Source organism: Carcharhinus amblyrhynchos, chromosome 6, assembly GCF_965287045.1.
Source record: "Carcharhinus amblyrhynchos chromosome 6, sCarAmb.v2.hapA, whole genome shotgun sequence".
NCBI lineage: Eukaryota > Metazoa > Chordata > Chondrichthyes > Carcharhiniformes > Carcharhinidae > Carcharhinus > Carcharhinus amblyrhynchos.
Window position 1 is genome coordinate 56,525,200 of NC_137329.1, and position 19,563 is coordinate 56,544,762.

The window sequence follows — 19,563 nt, forward strand, 5'->3', positions numbered from 1 at the left end:
TCTCACAACACCAGGTTAAAGTCCAACAGGTTTATTTGGTAGAAAACGCTACTAGCTTTCGGAACACTGTTCCTTCGTCAGGTGAGTGGAGAGTTCTGATCACAAACAGAGCATATAAAGGCACACACAGTTTACAGACTACTAATTAGAATGCGAGTCTTTGCAGCTAATCTGCTATTCAAGTCTTAAAGGTGCAGACAATGTGAGTGAAGATAGCATTAAGCATAGGTTAAAGAGATGTGTATTGTCTCCAGTAAATGAGATGTTGTAAGTTCAGGCAAGTCAAGGGTGTTACAGATAGTACGACATGAACCCAAGATCCCGGTTGAGGCCGTCCTTATTTGTGCGGAATTTGGCTATCAGTCTCTGCTCAGCGACTCTGCGCTGTCGTGTGTCGTGAAGGTCACCTTGGAGAATGCTTACCTGAAGAGCAGAGGCTAAATGCCCGTGACCACTTAAGTGTTCGCCAACAGGAAGGGATCAGGCTTGCCTAGTGATTGTCGAGCAGTGTTCATTCATCTGTTGTCGTCATGTCTGAATGGTCTCCCCAATGTACCATGCCTCGGGACATCCTTTCCTGCAGTGTATTAAGTAGACAACGTTGGCCAAGTTACAAGAGTATGTGCCGTATTCTCACGTGAGATGACAGCGTCCATGTCGATGATCCGGTATGTCTTGCAGAGGTTGCTGTGGCAGGGTTGTGTGGCGTTGCGGTCACTGTTCTCCTGAAGGCTGGGTAGTTTACTGCGGACAATGGCCTGTTTGAGGTTGAGTGGTTGTTTGAAGGCAAGAAGTGGGGGTGTGGGGATGGGCCTGCTGAGATGTTCGCCTTCATCAATGTCATGTTGAAGACTCCAGAGAAGATGTCAGAGAAGACTACCCAGCCTTCAGGAGAACAGGGGCCACAACACCACACAACCCTGCCACAGCAACCTCTGCAAGACATGCCGGATCATCAACATGGATGCCATCATCTCACGTGAGAACATTATCCACCAGGTACACGGCACATACTCTTGTAACTCGGCCAACATTGTCTACTTAATACGCTGCAGGAAAGGATATCCTGAGGCATGGTACAATGGGGAGACCACACTGACACTATGACAACGGATGAACAAACATCGCTCGACAATCACCAGGCAAGACTGTTCCCTTCCTGTTGGCAAACACTTCAGCTGTCACGGGTATTTGGCTTCTGATCTTCGGGTAAACATTCTCCAAGGCGGCCTTCACGAAATACGACAGCGCAGAATCGCTGAGCAGAAACTGACAGTCAAGTTCCACACACATGAGGACGGCCTCAACGGGGATCTTGGGGTCATGTCACACTATCTGTAACCTCCATGACTTGCCTAAACTTGCAACATCTCACTTACTGTCCTGTCTGGAGATAATACACATCTCTTTAACCTATGCTTAATGCTATCTCCACTCACATTGTCTGCACCTTTAAGATTTGAATAGCAGATTAGCTGCAAAGACTCACGTTCTTAGCAGTATTCTGTAAACTGTGTGTGCCCTGTTTGCGATCAGAACTCTTCACTCACCTGATGAAGGAACAACGATCCGAAAGTTACTGGCCTTTGCTTCCAAACAAACCTGTTGGGTTTTAACCTGGTATTCTGAGACTTCTTACTGTGTTAAAGCTGCAGCAACAGTAAAACAAGGTTACAGCACAGAATTATTTAGCTGTCTGTCAATAAAGATACAAAGAAAATTACTAACTAGATGGAGGAAGACTTCTCATGCCAGACCAAACTGTTAAGACTCCGTGGTTCTTCAGATATCAATTTCTCTGTTGCGAGACCGTTTAATATCAGATGTGAGAAAGGTGCATGAATCAAAAGTATATGAATCTGCCACTGAAACTGTATACCTCAAACCATCTGCAATTTGTGGTTTGATGTACTTCCTCTCCAGGGTCCCATGTGCAAACCGATACGACGGAAGACCGGGTCAGTTAAAGTTTTCATGCTTCCGAAGTTCAGAGTGGCACATAGCTCGACTTATAACTGAACATCAGAGGGCAGCAACAAGGATCAATTCATGTGTCTGTCAGCCTTAGTGGTACCAATCTACTGGCGACATTCCATCATATTCCCAGACAGTAACAACTGATAACACAGCACAATCCAGGTCAATTCTTTATACTGAAAAACAGGTACAACTGCATGCACGTAGCCACTCCCAGGAATGTAACCTTCCTGGGGCTGTTGGTTACTATCCCATTATACTGGAATATGGTTTATTGCACTGTAATACAGAGCACTGAGCAATTATTCAGGACACTACACAGTTAGCTATGGCTACAGAGCACTAGATCCATCATACGAATCGTAACATAACACCTCAGAGTCATATAGGAGCCTGGAGCACCACCATATTTACACAGCACTTCACCACAAAATAGATGCCATATTACCAGCTAAAACAGCTAGTGCTTTCCAGATACTGGGCCAACTCTCCCCATCCTCCTCCTGCAATCCCAAAGCTAGTCATCTTTCTTGCGATACCTGAACTTTTGGGCGGCACAGTGGTTAACACTGCTACCTCACAGGGAGCCAGAGACCCAGGTTCAATTCCAGTGTGTGTGGAATTTGCACTTCCTCCCCACGATTTCTCCGGTTTCTTCCCACAGTCCAAAGATGTGTGGGTTAGGTTGATTGGCCATGCTAAATTGACCCTACTGTCAGGGAGATTAGCAGGGTAAACATGGGGGGAGGTCACGGAAATAGGGTGCAAGTAGGATTACAGATGGTGCAGACTCGATGGGCCAAATGGCCTCCTTCTGCACTGTAAGGGTTCTATGATTTTATGATTCTCACAAAGTCCAACAGAGGCTCTGAGCTGCACTGTGCTGGCGATTAGAGTTTGATAAAGCAGCTTTCATGATGTTCTTGGCCAGGGAGAATGTAAACCCAGCCCAACCAGCCAGCAGAAGCTGCTGTAATTTATGGACAACATGAACCATCCTCAATCCCGCCACTGCCAAACTCTCCCAATACCAAACGGATTGCTTCCTTCCACTGGCTGGCCAATCAAAACCGTTTATGAAGACTCTGGGAACGGTGATGCCGTCCACACTGAACTTGTGACTTTCAATTGCCCTGGGAGCACTCAGGCCAGCAGCAACCTGTAAAGTAAGAGCTTCTGCAACACAGTTAAATGGTGCGAGTAAATCTAATTTCCTCTGCTTCTTTTATCCACCTCAGTCGAACTATAGAAACCCTACAGTGCAGCAGGAGGCCATTCGGGCCATTGAGTCTGTACTGACAACAACCCCACTCCATGCCCTATCCTCCACAACCCCATGCATTTACCCCACTAATCCTTTTAACCTACACATCCTGGGACACTATGGGGCAACTTAGCATGACCAATCCACCAAACCCGCACATCTTTGAAGTGTGGGAGGAAACTAGAGTACCCAGAGGAAACACACCCAGATATAGGAAGAATGTGCAGACTCTGTACAGATAGTGATCCAAGCCGGGAATCGAACCCAGGTCCTTGGAGCTGTGAGGCAGTAGTGCTAATCACTGTGCCACCCTGTGCTCAACAGATTGCTTTTCAAATAGGAGGATAATGTGGAGTTTTGTTTAATAAAAACAGAAAGGTCAGCATGAATTTCATCAGCCATATTTTCTCACACTACTGTCCTTATTTACTAAAGAGCAATGCAGAAGACTCACACAAACTCTCACCTCATTGCGCATGGCCAGCGAACACATGGTGAGGAGTGGGTTCCCATCTGGGGGTGGGGGGGGTGGCGGTGGAGGAACCTCTCACTGAACAAGAGCAAGACTCTTCACTGAAATAAACACATTTGGGAGGATAGGTGGGGGAGTAAATGGACCCACAGAGGGGGCATTACTGTGATATTTGACTATTCAGGAGCCAGACAAGTAATCATTGTCGTGGTGGTGGCGGTGGCAGTTGGAGGGGGTGTGGGGTGGTCATGTTGGACTCAGCCTCTCTCCCAACCAGCCGAGATGCCGGCATTGGACTGGGGTGGGCACAGTAAGAAGTCTCACAACACCAGGTTAAAGTCCGGCAGGTTTATTTAGAATTATAAGCTTTCGGAGCACTGCTTCTTCATCCAGTAATACTGGCCAACGACAGCCTTCAAGGCTGAGATTGGCCATTTTTGTTGGAGAAAAGCATCAAGGGACATGGGCGAAGGTAGTAACTGCGGCTGAGGTACAGACCAGCACGATCCAACTGAGTGGACGAGGAGCGCTGAGGGCTGAATGGACCCGCCTTGAGGGGCTGAATGGACCCCTCCTTCCTGTTCCAACACTAAGAATGTTCCAGACCTGGTTTTAGTGGAGACTTCAAGCAGCCAAGTTTGCGGAGGTGAGTAGCTGAACTGGGAGATCCAACGGGGAGGTTAGTACTGAAGAAGTGGATCTCTGTCAGTAGGGGAAGTTACACTTGATTCTCAGTAGCTCCTGACTGTGCTCTTCAACCTCTGTGTGAGGACATCAAAAGAGGACTGAAGGAGGAGATGATAGTGGTAATGTTACTGGATAAGCAATCAGAGAGCAGGCTTATGACGGGCTGAATGGCCCACTCATCCTCCTATGAACACAGACCCTGGTCACACAAGGGAAGCGGGCAGCTGGTCAAGGGACGGGTGCTACACTACATAACCGTGGACCAGCACTGCAGATATGAGGCAATACCTCTGTAAGAGGACAGGAAATGGGAGAGACCAAATGATATAACAGGTTAGGGCAGCATGGTGGCACAGTGGTTAGCACTGCTGCCTCACAACGCCAGGTGCCCAGATTCATTCCAGCCTCGGGTCACTGTCTGTGTGGAGTTTGCACATTCTACCCGTGTTTGCATGGGTTTCCACCAGGTTCTCTGGTTTCCTCCCACATTCCAAAAATGTGCAGGTTTGGTGGATTTGTCTTGCTAAATTGCCCCTTAGTGTCCTGGGATATATAGGTTAGAGAGATTAGTGGGGTAAATAGGTGGAGCTGCGCGGGATGCCAGATCGACTCTAGTGTTAGGGATCAGCAGGGTAAATATGTGGGGTTATGGGAACAGACCTGGGTGGGACTGTGGTCACTGAAGGCTCGACAGGCCGAATGGCCTCCTTCTGCACTGTAGGGAATCTATGACTTTATGAAGTTCAGCCCCTCGAGCCAGGGCTGTACATTATCTATCTGTCTTGTTTCCACAATCCTTGAATATCCTTACTTCACAAAACTGCCTCTCAATTCTGAAAGCTTCAATTGATGATTGCAGAGTCTAACACGGAAGGCTTTGCAACAAGTGAATTTACTCAGTCAGTGTATGGGCTGCTTTAGGAGGCCATTCATTTGCCTGCTACTATCAATATCTGCTAAAATTAGTGTCCTCACACGAGGCACATTCCAGATAGACAGGAATAGTTGCCAAATGGAAGGAACAAAAGCCTTCTCTGAAAATCACCACTCAATCGATTTGCAGCAGCCATCTGTGCCAAATTAATGGTTACAGGGACTAAAGTGGCTGACAAGAAACCCAAACATTAATTTGTGCAGCGATTTAATGGAAAAATACAGGCATCCAGACTGGGCAGTATGTGAAAATGTCTACACTTTGGAAGTAACAGTGCAATTTAAAAATTATGATTACTTGCCTGGCAGTTGACTTACTGCTTAAGTTTGCCCTGTTCCGATATTCAGTTTGGTAGATTTGAGGATACCCTGAGTTAGAATCAACTCCAACATTCACCTCGGCAAAATACATCCGACGTGCATGGGAGAGCAGGTTTGGTACAGAAAATAAAGGAAAAATAAAGAATCACATGCATTTAGCATCTTTCATGACATCTGAAAGCACTTTACAGCAATGAAGTACTTGAAAGTGAAATGCAGGAAATGCAGAAGGCAATCTGAACACAGCGAGCTCCCACAGACAATGTGATAACAATCAGATCATTGTTTTTGTGATGTTGACTGAGTAATGAGCATTGTCAGAACACCCACTCTTCTCAAATTAACGTAATGGGAGCATTTACGTCCATCCGAGTGGGGAGTCTGGATGCTGGTTTAATGGCATATCCACAACGGCACCTCAGGCAGTGCAGCACTCCCCCAGCTGGAGTGCCAGCTCCCACTTTTCAGCTCAAGTCCAGGACTAGGATTTGATCCCACAACCTGCTGACACCGAGGCGAGCGTGCTACTGAACACTGACACTAAGGCTCGCAGCGAGTCCGCTATGCCGCAAAGGAGCAATGCACCATTCAAACAGCGGTCACCAAATGTCGCCTCCTGGCGACCTACCCCTTTCGCCAGCTGCACAGCCTCCATCACGGCACGCAGCTCCTGTTTGTAAACTTACTACTCGTCCATTACCAGCAACTGATCACGGTCAGGAAAGCTAGTTGAAGCCCTCAAGAGTGGCAGTTATCGGGTTATTGCCCAGGTACTGCTGCTCAGGGATCTACTCCTCCATAGTAGGGGTTCATGTGGCTGGCAGAGGGCAGGACCTTGTGTTGGGGCTGAACTGATCCCCATTTGGATGAAAGTTCCCACATTTTCCGAGCCACCTCAGGCAGCTTTGGGGCCGAGCCTTGACTGAAGTGTCTCAGTGGATTTGGCCATGAGCCAGATGTTGCCTGAAGATGCACATCGTGCGGGATCCTCAGTCAATATCCAAACCTCTGCCATCCAATAATTCCCCAGCTCAGATTCTGGCAGCAGGAACCCCCCTCTCCTGTCAGCCACATGAACCGTACTGGTGGAGGTCTGGGTTCCTGAGCAGCAGCTCCTGGGCGATAGCCATTGGTGCCAGGCCCCAAAACCTCTGAGGAAGTAGCATCCTCGACCACACAATCTGAGTCAACTGGCCCCTCCGTGCCATTCCACTTTGCAGAGAGAACTACCCTGTGAGCAATTCTTGCAAACCCTGCACCTTCTTTGACCTCAGCAGCCATCAGGTCACACTGTGGAGTTCCATCCTGCTGGCCACAGAGGGCCGGAGTTTCCAGCAGGGGGTGCTCTATGAGGGAGTCCTCATTTTGACTGGCATTTAGAATGGCGGGTCAGTGCCACGTGACAATTCCTAGGCTGCCTATAAGCCTTTGCAGCAAGGAGGAGGAGGCTGTGCTTCACATTTCTGTGGAGTCAGACACATTGCAATCTGTTTCGCTATGTGAAGGGGCTGTTCCTCAATTTTTGGCTACACTTCTGATCATGCTCCAGATCTTTGGCCACCCAGAGAGGCAGACAGATCAGGAGACCACCACCACCCCCCCAACCCCCTCGCAACTGCTCCTGAGCCTGGCCAATGAGGCCATCAACAGGCTTGGGCAGCAGGCAGGTGAGTGGGTCATCCAGTCTGACTGCCTGCCTCTCTTCGGTGGTTACGTCCAGATGTCCCTGGGGAAGAGGGACAACATTGTCCCAGTAGGCTTGGATAGAGTGGATATGGGGAACATGTTTCCATTCGTAAGAGAGACTAGGATCCAAGGGCACAGCCTCAGAGTAATGGGAAGATTCTTTAGAACTGAGATGAGAAGGAATTTCTTCAGCCAGAGGGTGGTGAATCTATGGAATTCATTGCCACAGAAGATTGTGGAGGACAGGTCACAGAGATAGACAGGTTCTTGATTGGTTAAAGGATCAAAGCTTACAGGGAAAAGGCAGGAGAATGGGGTTGAGAAACCTATCAACTATGATCGAATGGTGGAGTAGACCCGATGGGCTGAATGGCCTAATTCTGCTCCTACATTTATGGCCTTACGACAGGCTGGGACCAGAAGGGCTTGAATGCATCATCAACCTCCCCATCCCCAGAAATATCATATTAAAGAGATTTAAAGTTCCTTTGAAAGCTTTTGTTTGGTATAGTTTGTTAACCATACTGCTTTAAGAAGGGGACACCTATTACCTTCTTTTAAGTGATCAATACTTGCAGTAGGTTGTATATAAAAAAAAAGCAGGCAAAAGTCTCTTTTGACCCCTACAGGAGATTTGGGACTTGTGCGAATAAGGTCAACGACCGGGTATCTCCTCAACCATCAGAATGAAGAAATCTTACTGAAGCGCATAAATACCGCCTGAACCAGAATGACCAAGTTAAAATATTCAACAAGAGAAAAAAGACCAAAATTGAATTGAGGGAGAGATAAGAGAGACAGAAGGAAAAAGTCAAAAATTATTTCTTTTTAAAAATCTCCAATGATTAAAACATGAAGGAAAAAGGTTCCACGCTGGTCAAAGTTAAATTTTCAGTGGCAGAGAGGTTATTTAGCACACTACTTGCACAATAAAAGGACAGGCCTTAGATAAAGGCAAAATACTGTGGATGCTGAAATCGGAAACAAAAACAGAAAAATGCTGGAAAATCTCAGCAGGCCTGACAGCATCTGTGGAGAGAGAATAGAGGCAATGTTGAGTCAGGATGGCTCTTCATCAGAGCTGACGAAGGGTCACCCAAACTCAAAGCAGCACGATGGCACAGTGGTTAGACTACTGCCTCGCAATGCCTAAAACCCAGGTTCAATTCCTGGCTTGGGTCACTGTGTGGAGTTTGCACGCTCCCCCCGTATCTGCATAGGTTTCGTTCCGGTGCTCCGATTTCCTCCCACAGTCCAAAAGACATACTGGTTAGGTGCATTGGCCACGCTAAATTCTCCCTCAGTGTATCTGAACAGGCACCACATTGTGGTGACGAGGGGATTTTCACAATATCTTCATTGCAGTGTTAATATAAGCTTACATGTGACAATAATAAATAAAGGGGCGGCACAGTGGTTAGCACTGCTGCCTCAGAGCTCCTGGGTTCGATTCCTGGCTTGAGTCAGTGTGTGTATGGAATTTGCACTTTCTCTCCTTCTGCGCGGGTTTCCTCCAGGTGCTCCAGTTTCCTCCCACCCTCCAAAGATGTACGGTTTTGGTGGATTGCCGCTTAGTGCCCTGGGATGCATAGGTTAGAGGGATTAGCAGGATAAATATGTGGAGGTAGGGCTCAGATGGGATTGTTGTCAGTGCAAACTTGATGGGCCGCATGGCCTCCTTCTGCACTGCAGGGATTCTATGATTCCACAGGTACTGTTAAACCTGCTGAGTTTCCCCAGCATTTTCTGGTTTTTTTTTGTTAAAGGATAGGCCATAATATTTTCTTTTTATGTTTAGTGTGTATCCAGTGCTGCATTTCACAGCATACCATGTGTTTAAATGGCAGTCCATAGGCAAGATATCAGTGTAAGCAAAGCACCTGGAGAACCTGGGCTTCTCTGGCAGCATGTTCCTGATTTCTACATTTAACTGTGCATGTATAGTCACTGGAAATTCTTGGCCTCACTGTTGCTTGGACTGTAAAATGTCAGGCCTATTATGTAGTATCCTTATATTAGATTCAATCAGGGTTTGCACTCTTGAGAACCTACAGCACTGGGAATCACAGTTCAGTTTTGCTGCTAAAATGCACTTGAGCATTCTAAGTTCACTTTTTACAGACTCTGGATCCTGTGGAAGATTCCATGGTACAACATGAGGCAAGTCTTTCTTCTTTTGGCAGTTATCAGGATGTCCCACGCTTCAGTCTTCACTCTCGATGGGAGAGCTCTGATGTTTTTCTTCCAAACAGGGAGCCGTGGCTCCAGATCCAACAGCCAAGAAGCAGTCACTTTCCTCCTAGCCCTAGGCTTTGCATACTTGTAACTGAAATCTTATCTGCTGATGCTGGGATATTGGTCAATAACCCAAAATAGATCAATAAGCCCCAACATTCATCAGTGTAAATTCAGAGAGGAAACAGCAGATACACAAATGTGGATAAATATGAGATTATCCACTTTGGTAGCAATAATAGGAAGACTGATTACTAGGTGGATATTCAGTGAGATTTTGGGGTCCTCATGCATCAGTCTCTGAAAGTAAGCGCACAGGTACAGCAGGCAATAAAGAAAACAAATGCTATCTTGGCCTTCACCGTGACAGGATTTGAGTGTCAGAATTTTACTGCAATTGTATAGGGTGTTGGATGAGACCACGCTTAGAGCATTATATGGAGTTTCGTTATCCTTTTCTGAGGAAGGATGTCCTTGCTATAGAGGGAGTACAGTGAAGGTTTACCTGGCTGATTCAGGTCTGTCATATGAGGAGAGACTAAGTCGGTCAGGATCGTATTCACTCGAGTTTAGAAGAACGAAAGGGGATCCCGTAGAAACTTATAAAGTTCTAACAGGATTAGACAGAGTAGATTCAGAAAGAATGTTCCCATGGCGGGAGAATCCAGAACTATTCATAGTTTGAGGATAAGGGATCAGTCTTTTAGGACTGAGGTGAGGAGAAATTCCTTCACCCAGAGGGCGGTGTGTGGAATTCACTATCACAGAAAGTAGTTGAGGCCAAAACATTGTGTGATTTCAAGAAGAAATCAGATTTAGCTCTTGGAGCTAAAGGGATCAAGGGATATTGGGGAGGATGGGGGTGGGGGATCAGGATATTGAATTTGAAGATCAGCCATGATTAAAATGAATGGCAGAGAGGGCTCGAAGGGCCGAATGGCCTCCTCCCTCTTTGAGTTTCTGTTTCCCCTGCACAACAAGTGCGAAAGCATCACTCAAAATTTGTTTAGTACATTGGTTGCAACTCGTTAGAAAAAGAGAACGGTGCTTAATCAATTATATTATTCTGCCACGTCCTTGTGTCAAATTGTTGTCCATTCCTCCTTCCCCGCACCCCACCCCCCAACAAACTTGTGCCCTCTGCCAGTGCTTCACTCTTGTGCTTTAAACAGCTGGTATTTATCATGCCAGGCATGGGCCATGTCTGGAATGACAAGAATCTAGTTAGACTTCAGGCTAGCTTTCTCCAAGTGAAACAGCATGAACATTTCACACACCCACCGTCACACAACACTGAAACCCAACCAAAGCTGCAGGCTTCATTTATTCATCTCATGACGGGGGGAGAAAAAAAAGCACCAAAAACACTTGACTGTCACGCTGCTGGTGTTGTTTGCCTACACAGGATAACAAAGCGTGGTCATTGTTTAAACACTACCGCCTACCTCCTTCCCACTCCCCGTGCTAAACAAAACTCTGGCACTCAGCAACCAGGCATCTGACAGCCGACCCCACTGCGAAGAGGAGGAAGAAACTAAGCCAATGGAAGCCGTCCCTGTAAGTCTGACACAAACAGGGAGTTTTCAATGTTGTATTACAAGGCAGTATCATATTTCTTGTGGTAAACCTGCAAGGGATAGCATATGATTTACACACACAGTAATAGCTGAACACGACAACTGACAAATGGATGGCTCCAAGACACCAGTGCAATAATATCAAATCCGAAGTTCTCAAGTGCGAGATTAAGATAAACGACCAGAAGAAGCAAAAAAAAATCCAGCATCTATATCACCACTTGGCAACATGCCAAGACATCTCTCAGAATCAGAACCAGATAAATATTGACACCATAGTGGGAAGAATCATAGCCAGATTCCCAACAACAGAAACAAAAAGGCCAAATCAAATGGCCAACAAGGCAAGAAGACGGAAAAGCCACATCAACACAGCAGAAGGCTATTCAAATCATTATGAGGGCTGTTAACATTCATTTCCCTGCTGCTGAATGGTATTACACTTATCTCTCAAGATTAAATGAGTGGTGACCACAGGTCATCAGATCCCTAACCAGAGCAGACAAATGCAGACGATTCTTACCAACTTTTATAGATGCACCATAGAAAGCATTCATTCTGGTTGTATCACAGCTTGGTATGGCTCCTGCTCTGTCCAAGACTGCAAGAAACTACAAAGGGTTGTGAACATAGCCCAATCCATCAAGCAAACCAGCTTCCTATCCACTGATTGTATTGACCTGTCCCACTGCCTCGACAAAGCAGCCAGCATAATCAGGGATGCCAAGCACTCCGGACATTCTCTCTTCCACCTTCTTCCGTCAGGGAAAAGACAGAAAAATCCGAGGTCACGTACTAACCGAATCAAGAAAAGCTTCTTCCCTGCTACCATTAAACTTTTGAATGGATCTACTTTGCATTAAGTTGATCTTTCTCTACACCCTAGCTATGACTGCCACACTACGTTCTGCATTCTCACCTTTCCTTCTCCCCTCTGTACTCTATGAATGGTATGCTTTGTCTGTATCGCATGCCAGAAACAATACTTCTCATTGTATATCAATACATGTGACAACAATAAATCAGATTATGTTGAAACAGGGTTGTGGAAAGTCAGTCAGTCAGAGGCAGTGGGGCTGACGGAGGGGAAGCGGTCAGAGGGACACAGAATTGGATCATCAAATTCAGGGACAGCATTCAAAGACATTTTTGGTCAACTTGACCTCAGTCAGCATGGCCTCCTTGACACTGGAGCCTGGGACATAAGAGATATATGTACCCATTTCTGGGCACCATATTTTATTCAGGACGTGAAGGGGATTTGACAGAGTTATTGAAAAACACGAGGAATCTGGATAGAGTAGATAGGGAGAAACTATTCCCATTGGTGGAAGGTTCAAGAACCAGAGGCATTGAATTCAAGTAATTGGCAAAAGAATCAATAGCAACACAAGGAGAAACCTTGTTTTTTTTACACAGCGATTTGGAATGCAGTGCCTGAGTGTGTGGTGGATGCAAGTTCAATCGAGGTTTCAAGGAGGATTGGATTATTATTTGAAAAGGAAGAATGTACAGGGCTTGGGAGAGAAGGCAAAGAAATAGCAATGGGTGAATTGCTCCTTCCGCGACCCAGCACAGATATACCACGCCGAATGGCCACCCTGTGTTGTAACCATTCAATGGAACCACACGAATAATCCAAGAGCAAGCAGCACAATTTGGCATTATAGGCCATAATCACACCTATTTATTTTATTGCTAGTAATCTTACACTATCCTGGTAATGGAAGAGGATTAATGTTGTTTTTTTCACAAAGAGCTCAACCTTGCCAACATTATTTTCTTTTAAAAATGGAGATTATAATTTTGGACTGAGTGGAGCAGTGTTGAAGGAGACACGTAAACGCACCAGATGCACCATTACTGATAACAGCAAAAAAGATCTGACCGCTGTCTCATCGTGATTGGCTAGCCCCCTTTCCTGCCCACTCACCAGTCCTGCCATCTTCCAGTTCTAACAGCAGGGTCCACCTCCACTAGAGACTCCCACAGAGGGGCCTCAAGCATTTAGGACCTTGAATTGAAGCCAGGACGACCAATAATGCCACCAGGGCTGCACAGTGGCCAGAATTAGAGGAATGCAGAATTCATAAAGGGTCACTGGCATTTACCCAGGTTCAATCTCCATTGGCACTATTTTAATTAATCACAGCCAGCACAGCAGTACTACATGACAACTGGTCTGAATACTGCTGGGCAGCTCGGCTGGTGGAGAAGGGGATGGGGAAGAAACAACTGGAATCCCCATTTCTTATCAGCACCCAGTAAATACCACTCAAGTCTACATGTGCAGATGTTACATCTCTTAGTTATGGTGGAGGGAAAAAAGAAAATCAGTTCCATAGCCCTCGTAACGTCTTAGGAATTCCTCCAAAGTTTTGTTTTCACAATGGTGTGAAAATGGGTTTACCCACACCAGCGATTACTTTATGTAAAATGGTAGATTAAACGCCATGCATAGGGCATCTTCCCATCTACAAACGTGACTTCCTGGTGCCACGGTTGTCTGTCATCTCTTTCACTGTCAAAGACTTATTTATCTATAGCACCTTGAACAACCTCAGAACAGCCAAATGTAAATTGCAGCTGTAGCAGCATTCGTGAAGAGGAGTCGCTGTCGCACTGTAGGGAAATACAGCAGCCAAGCTGTGCACAGCAAGCTCCCAAACAAGCGTAGCAGCAGTGGCCAGAAAACCTGCTGCACTCACGTTGGCTGAGGGATAGGATATAAGAGGCAACACCTCTACTCTTCCTCCTTTAATGTTTGCTTAGGCAATTCACTGTCCCTTTCTCAAGCGCATTTAGGAATGGCCAAGAAATGCTGATCCAGTCAACAATGCCCACATGTATAAAAGAAGGCAGATAGAGCCTTGGTTTACTGCACACCCCCCACCCTCCACCCCCACTGCCCCACCCACCACCCACAGTACTCCTTCCGTTTCGCATCTGACTGTCAACCTGGTTATGCATTTTCAAGTTTGTCGAATGGAGCATGACTCATACACGAGAGTGCTGCCCACTGTGGGAAGGCTGACACTTCAAAGGAGAAATCGCTCAAAATCTTTTGATAGGTTTCCATCCATCATTCTTTCCCTTCTTCAGCCCACCATCCAGATGCTGCATAATAACGTTTCCAACAGGAGAAAACATTTTTAAATACAACATACATTTCGCTTGCCAAAATTGAATTCACAAACTTGTTTCGTTCAAAGCTCTGCTAATGATTTCTCTTGTAGGCCTCGGCCTCCAGGTCAAAGGGCAGTGTCGGCAGTTGCTAAGCTTTGCTCCGTACTGGATAGCTCCCGGCGTGCAACCTTTGTTGTTAAGCTGCAGAGAAACAGCTGATAGGGATCACCCTGGGGTGAAAATCGCACCCCGCCTGCCCGAGGTGCCATGGCTCTGCTTTCCTACTTATTTATTGCAGAACTGGAAAAGGTTTTGGAGGAACTATGTTAAGCCCAATGTCAGCAGGTGGAAACCAGGGCTACCAAACAGGAACTCAACACCTCCTCATTACCACAGCGCTCTCAGAGAGAAAGCGCAGCACATCTTTGGGGAACTGAAGACTCGGCGGAAACAAATAACAGCAAAGAGAGTCAGTAGCAAGCGGATACAACAGAGAGCAAACTGGAGTCAGACAACAAAAGCATTGTACACCTCGCGCCATATGCATTTTTTAAAAATAAATTAATTCACGGCGTGAGCGTAAGTGTTTCCTACCCCCATTTTCCCTTCAGATGTGGGTGGTGCACTGTATCCTTGAATGCAACTGAGTGAGTTGCTAGGCCATTTAAAAGGCCTGTTCAGCATACAAATTAGAAGGACATTTGGCCTTTTGAGCCTACTCCGCCATTCGTTATGATCATAGCTGATCATCAAATTCAATATCTTAATCCCATCAACTCCCAACCAACCCCCCTCCCCAGACACATACACACAAACAAACAACATAAGAACATAAGAATATAAGAACAAGGAACAGGAGTAGCCATCTGGCCCCTCAAGCCTGCTCTGCCATTCGATAAGATCATGGCTGATCTTTTTGTGGACTCAGTTCCACTTACCCTCCCGCTCACCATAACCCTTAATTCCTTTACTGTTTAAAAATTTATCTATCCTTGCCTTAAAAAAGTATTCCTTGATCCCTTTAGTCCCAAGGGCTATATTTAATTTATTCTTGAAATCACACAATGCTTTGGCCTCAACTACTTTTTGTGGTACATTCATACCGCACAAGCATCAGGCACTGACACTCATTATGAGAGAGCTTAGCCACCTTGTCTTGACATTGAATATCATTACCATCCGTGAAAGCCCCACCAAATCTGGAAGTTACCACTGGCCAGTAACATAGAAACTAGAAGCAGGAGTAGGCCATTTGATTCGGAGCCTGCTTTGCCATTCAGCTTTATTATGGCTGATCATCAAATTCAACATCCCGATTCCCCCCCTTCCTCCCATATTGCTTGATCCCTCTAGCCCCAAGAGTCATATCTAATTTCTTCTCGAAATTAGATGACATTTTGGCCTCAACTACATTCTGTGGTAGTAAGTTCCACACATTCACCACCCTCTGGGTGAAGAAATTTCTCCTCACCTCAGTTCTAAAAGGTTTACCCCTTATCCTCAAACTATGGCCCCCTAGTTCTGGACTCCCCCACCATCAGGAACATTCTTTGAGTCTACCCTGTCTGACCCTGTTAGAATTTTATAAGTTTCTATGAGATCCCCTCTCACCCTTCTAAACTCCATACAATCCTAACTGCCAATCACGTTGCTTCAAGCCTAGAGTCACATGTAGGCTCGACCAGGTAAGAATGGCAGGGTTTGGGAAAATCCAATTGTCGTTGTCTGCAATGGTAGCTTTTTATTCCAAATTTATTTCATTAACTGAATTCAAATTGCTTTACTGCTATAGTGCGATTTGAACTCATGTTTCAGCGACCAATCCAGACTCCAGGATTGCAACCCCAGTTGATTGCTGTATTCCCAAAGGTGCCATTTGCCCATTATATGGTTCCAGGTTTTTTTTGTTAAATTGATATACCAAACTCAGACTGCTAGGCTCCATTCAGATTATCAGTCGCAAATAGCCACTGAAAGCAATCAAGGGAAAATACTGACCAAAAGCATTCACATTGCATGGTGAGCTAGATTGTAGCTTGAGCATCAAGGCCAAGTGAAATGAAGTGAAGCAAGACTAATCCTCACCTTTCTTCAGCTTTTGTGTTAATACACACAGAGCAAGGATGGCACATAGGCACAGTGGTTAGCACAGCTACCTCACTGTGTCAGGGACTCGGATTCAATTCCCAGTGTGGGTCACTGTTTCTGTGGAGTTTGCACACTCTCCCTGTGTATAAGTGGGTTTCCTCTGGGTGCTCCAGTTTCATCCCACAGTTCAAAGTCCAAAGATGTGGGGGTTAGGTGAATTGGTCATGCTAAATTGCCCCTTAGTGACAGGGGGACCAGCTAGGGTAAATGCATGGGGTTATGAGGATAGGGCCTGGGTGGGATTGTGGTCAGTGCAGACTCGATGGGCCAAATAGCCTCCTTCTGTATTGTATGATTCTATGAACTCAGAGACATCAGGGCAAAATTCAGGCATTATTTACCTGCAGGGCCAATGCAGTATCAAAGCACCGCAACAATGACACTGCTTACCTTGGAGCAGTGTGCAGCTGAAGCTTTACAGAGTCTTACCCTTCTGAAGAATTGGTGTCACTAATTTTGCTTTCAAACCCTTTTATCTTCCACAAAGATTTCCGGCTGCTTATTACTGCCAAATGGCATTTTAAGATTTGATGACCGATCTATAGGTACTTGACCTCAGCAAGGGCCAGAGCCCAGGGAGACAGCGTTAACAAGGATGAGAGAGTCGGAATTGTTAGTGAACCAGCTCCAAATCACTGGGCATTGATCTCTGCTGTAGCGTGTGTTCTTAAGGACATCAAATGAGGATATGGGCAAGTACAGCAATGCTACCACCCACAGTCAAAGGCAATGAGGCTCTTGCTGCTGCTCTCAAAAGTGAAGAACATTGACTCAGTGATGCGTAACCTGCGTCCCGGGAGCCAGGTGCGGCCCACCTGGATTCTGAGTGCGGCCCCCAAGACATTTTGCTGACCGTTGCCATAGGCAGGGTTGCCATGTTCTGCTGAACTGGTTTTTTCCTACCAGTATGACTAAAGTGATAACAGATGAAGCAAGGGCAAGTGAAGCAAGGTGTGTACTGATTGCTCACAACATTGACTGGGCGCTCCCTCTGCATCCAAAATTTGGCACGTCAGCTACGACTCTCACCAACTTTTACAGATGCACCGTAGAAAATATTCTTTCTGATTGTATCATAGCTTGGTATGGCTCTTGCTCTGCCTAAGACCATAAGGAACTACAAAGGGTTGTGAAGGAAGCCCAGTCCATCAAGCAAACCAGCCTCCCATCCATTGACACTGTCAACACTTCCCGCTGCCTCGGCAAAGTAGCTAGCATAATTAAGGACCCCATGCATCCCAGGCATACTTCTTCCACCTACTTCCACCAGGAAAAAGATACAAAAGTCTAAGGTCACGTGCCAACCAACTCAAGAACAGCTTCTTCCCTGCTGCCATCAGACTTTTGAATGGATAAAAGCAAATTACTGTGGATGCTGGAATCTGAAAGCGAAAGAGAAAATGCTGGAAAATCTCAGCAGGTCTGGCAGCATCTGTAAGGAAAGAAAAGAGCTGACATTGAGTCCAGATGGCCCTTTGTCAAAACTTTGACAAAAACCTTTGAATGGACCTACCTCGTATTAAATTGATCTTTCTCTACACCATAGCTATGACTGTAACACTACATTCTGCACCATCTCCTTTCATTCTCTACAAATGGTATGCTTTGTCTGCATAGCGTGCAAGAAACAATACTTTTCACTATATACTAATACATGTGACAATAATAAATCAAATCAAAAAGTGTAAATATTTCTTTTGGTTTTACCGGTTGAAGTTGATGACAGTTCTAACAATATATAAACATTCTCTGGTAATTCATTATAAAATATTTGGTGTGTGTAAATTATGTTTAACCTTGTTTATGGTTAGTGAACAATCCTGATTTTGATCTTGCAGCCCACAGAGATGAATGGGGGCCACTCATGCAGCCCATTCACTAGCCTTGGTTGCCTCTCACTAACTGGACGAAGCTATAGAAAGGAAACCTTGCCCCTGAGGAAATACCTCGAAACACTGGAGGAGGATAAACAAACCACTGTGTACTGTCAGCAATTTACCAAGTGGCTATGAGCAGGTGGAAATATAGCAGAGTGTGGGCTGTTTGACTGAAAAACAACATTAAAAGATTGACTTCTTCAAAAACAAAGATGCTTCTTAGTCACAATCAACCGTACAACCACCTACCTCCCAAAGATGGTCAGGTTCTGAGTATAATAATGCACTGGAGTTTGACATAACTGGTAAATCTACAGGTCTAATTACAGCAGACAGGAGACAAGAACCATAAACTCCACTATAAGTTGTCCTCTGACCACATTTACAGTATCAAGAAAAGGCTCCCGCAATGTGTTTGAATTCAGTTTGCACAATTGGGTCACACCTTTCAAAAATAAAGTATTTGAGCAAAAAAAAAGCCAGTCATTTCCTGCTGGAGTCTGCTGCCCTTGCTGACCTCAAGATCTTCCTGAATACTGCTTCCTTTAATTGATCTCAAGAAAGCGCAAATTATTTTTGAAACATATAATAGAATATCAAACGGTTTACAACATAGGAGGCGGCCATTTGGCCCATTGGATCTGTGCTAGCTCTCTACAGGAGCAACTCAGCTCATCCCACTCCCTTGCCCTACCCCTCTAACTGTGCAATCCTTTTCTCTTCAGGTTAAGGTTAGTTCCTTCCAAGAGCCACAATTTCATCTGCCCCCACCCCGGCTTTCAGATAATGTACCCCAGCTCGTAACCACTCAGTACATGACAGAGCCCTTCTTCACATCGCCTTGGGTTATTTTGCCAATCACTTTAGACCAGCATCCTGTGTTTCTCAGTCCTTCTGCCAATGGGAACAGTTCCCCTGATCTACCCTTCGTGATTTTGGACGGCTCATTCAAATTTCCTCTCAAAGGAAAACACTCTCAGCTTCTCCAATCTATCCACATAACTGAAGTCCCTCATCCCTGGAACCATGCTTATAAATTTTTTTCTGCATCCTCGTTAATGCTTTCACATCTTTCCCAAAGTGTGGCACCCAGAATCGGACACACTGCAGCAGTCGCGGCTGAAGCGGTCTCCACAAAGTTTCAGTACAACTTGCTTGCTTTGCACTCGATGCCTCTGTATATAAAGCCTGGAATTTCAAATGTCCTTTTAGCCACTTTAATCAATTTGTCCCGTGACTTTCAACCAACTGGTCACATAC

General features: G+C 45.6%; 1 protein-coding gene across 2 annotated transcripts in view; it reads right to left on the reverse strand.

The window, feature by feature from the left end:
• dgkza (diacylglycerol kinase, zeta a) overlaps nucleotides 1-19,563 on the reverse strand; it is a 475,544-nt gene that overhangs the window by 384,010 nt on the left and 71,971 nt on the right. The window lies entirely within an intron of this gene.